This window comes from Myotis brandtii, unplaced genomic scaffold (assembly GCF_000412655.1).
Source record: "Myotis brandtii unplaced genomic scaffold, ASM41265v1 scaffold8, whole genome shotgun sequence".
Lineage (NCBI taxonomy): Eukaryota > Metazoa > Chordata > Mammalia > Chiroptera > Vespertilionidae > Myotis > Myotis brandtii.
Window position 1 is genome coordinate 5,726,861 of NW_005371219.1, and position 6,202 is coordinate 5,733,062.

The following is a 6,202-nucleotide window of genomic DNA, read 5'->3' on the forward strand; positions in this document are numbered from 1 at the left end:
GGGAATGGAGCAAGATGATTGGAAGTGAAGCAACAAGAGCTTCAAATTAAAACTGAGAAAGAAGACAGCTCATCTTGCCTCTTTACCTGAGAGATGTTTTCAGAGGGGGCCTCCCAGCAACTGGAGTTGCCCTCAGGGGTACTCCCTTGTTCCTCCCTGGCAAACCCTTTGCCCGAAAGCCATATGGCTCCCAGTGGTGTGCCTGCCAACCAAGAGGTGTGACTTCTCTAATTGGCAAAGTCTGTTCAAGTGTCTGGCCACCGGCTGACAGATGCCAATGTTGACAGTGGGGAGGAGGAACCCGATAGAGAGCAAGCGGGGAGGGGGAGCGTGTGATGTCTGAAAGGCAGAATTCTCCCATAACATTGACTCATCTTTTTCCCTCCCCCAGCTTTGGTGTCCAGGGACGTCGGCAGCATAATGGGCTGTTTGGGTGAAAGACATTATAGTAAGAGACATTGGATGCCCACTCAGGGACACCTGCTCTGCAGAGCACCTACAATCATAACTCTGGGTTCGTGAGCGAAGGGCTGGGGTCAGTGAGTCCCAAAGAAAGGGAGGAGGAGGAAAGAAGTGGAGAATTACTTACCTGTTAACCACACCAACCACTCCCTGTGGCAAGTGAAGGGCTGGTGGTGAGCGGGCTGAGCCATGTCTCCAGGGGCAGCAGAGGAAGCCTTTCCGTGGGGAAGATCTGTGCCATGATTCAAACACTTGCGCAGAGAAGTCCTCCGCGGAGTGCAAAGAGCCCGAGGGTGGGAGTCCAACAGCTTTGTCTCTTCCATTCATTTTGTCATTCCACAAGCATTTGTTTAGCATCTACTCCATGCCAGGGGCCACATTTGGTGCTGGGGACCCAAAGATAATGTGAGGTCTGGGAGGTGCAAGGAGTTTACTGGCTATTGAGAGAAACAGAAAAGAGCAGGGTTTTTACAGTATAACTAAACCCTGGTTTCTGCGGAGGCGTCCAACTCAGACATGAGTATTTGAATCTAGGCTCCCCATGGACTTGCTGGGTGACCTTGTTTCAGCATCTAATCATCCTGAGCTTTTGTTTACTTACCTGTAAAACAGGAAAAAAGCTGCTCTTCTCTTTTATAGGAGGCATAAGGGAGACTGTATCTACGAGAGGTTTGTAGAGGTTTGTGTAAGGTAGCTTTACTAATGGCCGTATCTTTTTCTATGTAAGGAAGGCATTACATTTCCTGAAAATTATGCTTCAGTTTGGTCTCTATTTTCTGAAGTGTGTAAGACCTCAGAAAAGAAAAAAATTACACGATGGAGATTCCACGCATGAGGAAAGATTGTTGGGGGGAAAAAACAATTTTTCCATTGATGTGCCCCAGTTAAGTACATATACACAGCGTGGCAATGGCTGCCATTTAGTTAGCATTTACTTCATGCCAGGCACTTTGCTCTGTGTTTCATACACAGAAACACATCTCTTTTAAGTTCCAAAACAGTTCAGTAGGTTATTAAGAGGAAATTAAGACCCAGAGGATTAAGCAACTTGCCCAAGGTCATTAAGCTAGCAAGTGCGGGTACCTTGGTTCAAATCCAAACCAACCTGACTCTGCAGCCCTTGTTTTAACGCCCCAGACGGCACCATCTCAGGTCACAGAACAGAACTGTGACCCAAGGGAGCCAGTAGAGCAATGCAGGGAACCATGGACAGCAGGGCTGGAGGAGAAAGGCAAGGTCATTTGCTCTTCCTCTCCACCCCCCACTTATTTTATGGAGGATAAAAATGGGTCACAAAAAGGTGAAATATGCTGCTGGGGAAGGTAAATGTTCCATTTCCTGGTAATCGCATGATCTTCCCATCATAAGGGATGGCCTTGGCTCTGGGTTACTGAGAGGAGCCTCGGTGAGAGGGATTTATAAGGGGGGCCTTCATTAGGACTGAAGCAGAAAAGGATCTGAAGCTGACCGTTTCTGCACCTCTCCTTGACTCCTATCCTCTTCTAATGGCCAGCCTCCCTTCTGGCTTTTGGGAAAAGCATACTCTAGACCAGGGGTTCTCCAACTTTAGCAGGCACCTAGAGGGCTTGTTAAAACCCAGAGTGCTGGGCTCCACCCCCAATTTCTGATTCAGGAGCCTTGGGAAGGTGGAGTACGAGAATTTGAAGTTTTATCAAATTCCCAGGTGATGCTGATGCTGCTGATTAAGGGACCACACTTTAAGAATCACTGGTGTATAGATCTTCAGGATGGACAGAGGACTAGTGTTTGATAGAATATTTAGTCAAAAACACTAGTTTCTCCCTAATATCTATTTTCCCTTCCACAGCAATAGAACCTTGATTATTTAGCTGAACACATAGCTGACCAAAAAAGAGACAATAATTTTTAGATCCTTTGCAGCAGGTGGTCACTTGTAGACCACATGATCTAGTTAAGGCTCATGGATATGAGCAGTAGTGATGCATGCAGCTTCCAGGTGGTGCCCTTAAAGCAGTGGTTCTCAACCTTCTGGCCCTTTAAATACAGTTTCTCATGTTGTGGTGACCCCCAACCATAAAATTATTTTCGTTGCTACTTCATAACTGTAATTTTGCTACTGTTATGAATCGTAACTTAAATATCTGATATGCAGGATGGTCTTAGGCAACCCCTGTGAAAGGATCGTTCGACCCCCAAAGGGGTCGCAACCCACAGTTGAGAACCGCTGCCTTAAAGGGATACCACAGACCCTTCACCTCCTTCATGACTGGAATACAGCTATGGAGGGAAAGCCTCTTGGACTACTCAGAAAGAGCAGGAGCCACTGATAAGTTGGTGGAACCAGGTCTTTAACTATCTTGAACTTTTATATGAAAGAAAAATGAACTCCTATCTGTTATTTTGGGTCTCCGTCACTTGCAGCCAAACCTATATCCTAATCCTAACACATAGGACATATCAACCAATCTTAGAATGCCAGAAAATAAGGTAGATGGGTAGATCATTAGATTGGCTAAACAGATAGATAATTGAAGGAGATTATTGTTCAATAGTCAGAGCCCAATATGTAACAGACATTTGATCTGGAGAGCTAGATAGTTAAACACATATATTATCTATCAACTCCAGTTGGTTTGACCAGCGTTTAACTTTGCCAAAAGTCATTTAGTTGTTTCTAAAGATTTAATTTTCATTTACAATTGTAGAAAATGTTTTCTATTCATTTTATTATGTTTTTATTGTTTTTTATTTTTTATTTATCTCTATTGTTGAAAGTATCACAAATGTCCCCCCAAACTTTCCTCTCACTATTGTCTGTGTCCATGGGTTATTCATATATGCATATAAATTCTTTGGTTAATCTCTTCCCCCTGCCACCCTTCCCTCTGAAATACGTCAGTTTGTTGCATGCTTCAATGTCTCTGGATCTATTTTGTTCATCAGTTTATTTTGCTCATTAGATTCCACATATAAGTGAGATCATGTGATATTTATTTCACTTAGCATAATACTCTCCAGGTCCCTCTATGCTGTCTCAAAGAGTAAGATCCTCCTCCTCCTCCTCCTCCTCCTTCTTCTTCTTCTTCTTCTTCTTCTTCTTCTTCTTCTTCTTCTTCTTCTTCTCCTTCTCCTTCTCCTCCTTCTTCTTCTATGCCCTGCCCTACATTATACCTATAATCTTCCTAACTTGGATTGTTATCTGATATACAATTATGTTTCTAGAAGACTAGAATCTCAGCAGATGATTTAAAATAAAAGTTAAATGGATATAATTTGTGGGGTTTTTTGTCTTATTGAAACAAAATAGTATAGAATTGACAGTGTCTTTTTCACATGGATGGTTTGAGCCAAGTAGATATAGTTTCCCTTTAAATAGCATCTTTGAGGAAAGCATATGGGGATGAGACTATAAGTGTCCAAGGGAGGAAGGAAGGGAAGGGAAAAGGTCAGTTCTCACCCTGGCCAGATTGTGTCCCTGCAGATTTATTTTTACCCATATACTATTTTCCAACACCTTGGCCCCTATATTAATCTTTGACAAAATTCAAATCTAGAGTCAGAAGAAACAGCAAAAATCAGAGCATATCAATGTTGATGAATAACAACAAAAAACTTTATACATTTCTGTAGCATTTCATAACTTGCACAGCATTTCATAACACATTATTGTATCCTCAGATAAAAGAAGCCAGAATTTTTTTCCTTTTTAAATAAATTTCCAATTGTGATTGCACATGATTACATGAAGTTGCTGGCTGATGGTGCTACGTGGAAGTTTTTGGAGCAATAAACTTATTCACAAGATTGATTGCCAGCTCCCCTTCTGTAATATGTGGCCCATCTTGAGTTGTTCCAAATTGAGGGTATTGGTTAATTGGATTTGGACTGAAAATTTTGAGTGAGCTGTTTTCTGACACTTCTGCCAATTCTTAGAACCTAGAACAATGCATGGTGTACAGATATCAGGAAGAAAGAAAAGGAAAAAGTGGAAGAAGAAGAAGAAAAAGGAGGAGGCAGAGGAAGGGAGGGAGGGAGACTGAATAAACGTACAAAGAAACAAACAAGAATTGAGATAAGCTTGAAATTTTAAACATCCCATAATGCAATGTACCTTATAAAGGATTACAGAGCTGGTTGAAAGAATCCCACCCTTTCCTTTGTAATTAAGTCTTTGGCAGAGCTGTGCAGTGATTAAAGGTGACCATGTACGTGGCTGGCATTCAGTTACTTGGAGTAATTATGAAGCAAATGTGTATTTACAAAAGCCACTGACAATACTCATGATATGACAGTACATCCATGCTAATTATAACTCATAAGCAGTACATAGGAATATTTAAAAGAATACACTAACTAAGCAGTTTCAAAATAATCTTCAAATTTCTGTAAGGGTGTCTCTTGCAATACCCGCTATGATTTCATCAGATTCTAACTGTTACTTTCAAATTAGACTGTGACCATGAACCTCCCATATCTGATGTCATCGATGGCAGATCATTTCCCTGCTCTGTAAATGTTTACCTAATAAACTAAAAATAAAGTATTTTTAACAACTTTGCAAATTACTGTGACTGGATGCCCTCCCAGAATATTAATCATTCTTGCTGAATATATAAATCTGTTTTTATTAAGGTTTAGAGAAAATAAATTAATGAAGGAAGAGACATAATTGGGAGTTAAGGGAAACTGGGTGAGTTAGGGTCAGTCTCATGGAAAGATGACCAAGCCCTCCCACAATGCATTTCTTGTTGTGACAGTGAGAGATGAACAGGGTGGGCTGTGGAGGCACCTTTAAGGAGTTTATGTGATTATATTATTGTTAAGAAAGTAAGTTTCCCTATAAACCAATGTCACTCCAATAAGTTTAACAATAAAAAAGTAAGCTCCATAAGAAAACACTGCTGAAAATTATTTCCAGAAAGTACTAGTCCATCATGAGTTTTAAATAAATTAATTAAAGGTTATTTGGCTAGAAGACACCACTCTCCTCACATATTTCTTGATCATTAAGCAACACGCACAGCAAAGCGCATCCTACTCCAAGAAGATGGAAAACAAGAGGGATAATTACAGGATCTTTCAAGAAATAATACTCAAGCAATTTTTTTATTTGTCAACTTGATTGCAAGCCATAAAAAAGTGATTAAAATACTTATTGTGCTGTAATTTCTGTATAATTTGGTATTTTTACAGACATGTTTCCAAATGATGGCATCTAAGCGACTCTCAGAAATGAAATGCAAAATTAAAAAGCACTTTTACAACAAAACAAGTGCTTACCAGTTGCTGGTTCTTATCAATACAAAATGAAGCAGGTTTTGATTCTCATCAGGTGATAGGCAGTTAATTATCTCAAAGCAGGAAAGCTTTGAATGTGGTGCTTTTAACCAGGCTTCTAAATAAGTTGGTGACCAGCAGCCACAGGAACCCAACATCTGGCTGAGCTCTTAGATATTTACAAGCTGAACCAAAAAATGCAGTCCTGACAGAGACCTGGTGCTGGTAGGCACTTCTAAATGCTGAATGAATGAATGAATGAATGAATGAATGGTCAGATATGGCTCAGAAGTCACTGACCCAAGGAGTAAAGGATTTTAGAGACTTTCTATTTGACTGGTGATGGATATTTCTACACTTATTTGCAAGTCTGACTTTAATGTCTAAATTTTGAAGTGACCCTTTCTAAAGTGGATCCTCAAACTCCCCCTAACTGGGTGCTCCTCCCCCAAGTGTCACAGTCCCCGCCCCCCCCTCCCCC